Source organism: Moschus berezovskii, chromosome 21 (assembly GCF_049115385.1).
Source record: "Moschus berezovskii isolate FMDL1 chromosome 21, NW_MosBer_1.0, whole genome shotgun sequence".
NCBI lineage: Eukaryota > Metazoa > Chordata > Mammalia > Artiodactyla > Moschidae > Moschus > Moschus berezovskii.
In genome coordinates, this window is record NC_142480.1 from 67,369,102 (window position 1) to 67,370,144 (window position 1,043).

The 1,043-nt window shown below is 49.3% G+C and overlaps 1 non-coding gene across 1 annotated transcript; it reads left to right on the plus strand.

Annotated features, from left to right (window-relative positions):
* The first annotated feature begins 428 nt into the window (after positions 1-428).
* TRNAE-UUC (transfer RNA glutamic acid (anticodon UUC)) lies at positions 429-500 on the plus strand. Its single transcript has one exon. It is a non-coding gene; the product is annotated as a tRNA-Glu (tRNA).
* Positions 501-1,043: the final 543 nt, after the last annotated feature.

Consider the following 1,043-nt stretch of genomic DNA (forward strand, 5'->3'; position numbering starts at 1 on the left):
CCTCTGCTTCAAAACGGGGAAACTGAAGCCCTGACGCCAGGCTCACAACCTGCTCTTGGTTCTTGAAAGCACTCTCAAATCTCACCGCAGAGCGTAGTTAACCGGTGTTTAGAAATCAAGGCCCGTCCACAGACGCTGCGGGAGGGATGTGTGGGGCCGAGAACCGCTTCGCCGGGGCGGAGAGTGCGGTGGGGTCGGGACGCCTCCCCGGGGCGGGGTGAGGGGTCGGGGAGGCCGCAGCACTCCGTTCCGGGCTCCCGGCCGCGCGCGAGGAGCCTCATATGGCATAGTCCGCACCGCCGGCGCCTAGCGCCGAAAACCGCGCAGGCGCGGAAGGCCGCGGCAGCTCGGCGGCGGCACCGCGCGGCAGAAGCGGAAGCAGACGGGCGCGATTCAATTGTCTTGTACTGTGGCTTTGTGTCATACCCTCCCACATGGTCTAGCGGTTAGGATTCCTGGTTTTCACCCAGGCGGCCCGGGTTCGACTCCCGGTGTGGGAAGGAAAGATCCTTTTAAAAACCTAGTTAAGAAATTCACTGTCAAGTAAACTAAGATCCTTCTTAACAAGAAGACTCGATATAATTGAAGAAAGGTGCAATTCCCTGAAAGGGAGTGGTGAGCTTAAAAATCCACTTTGTAAACCGTAACACAGGAAATGCTGCTTGTGTAAGCAGTATCGTTATTTTTGCCTATGATATAATCTATTTAAAATATATTTATTGGTCAAACTCTATTAAACAAAGGAATTCTCTTACTTTCCTCCCAGCATTATTATGACATATAGTTTATAACTGATATTATAATGCTGTATAAGTTTAAGGTGTACAACATGATGTTTTGATACACATATTGTGAAATGATTATCACAATAGGGTTAATTACCACCTCGATCACCTCACTTAATTGTATAATCAGCATATCTTTTATACAGGAAATTCACTGCTCTCTTCTTCCTTTAAGTGTTTCTGTCAGGAGGATAGAGAGCTGGCCAGGAGGAGATGAGAAAACACCCAGGAAAACTGATGTTTGGTGACCGAGTTGGG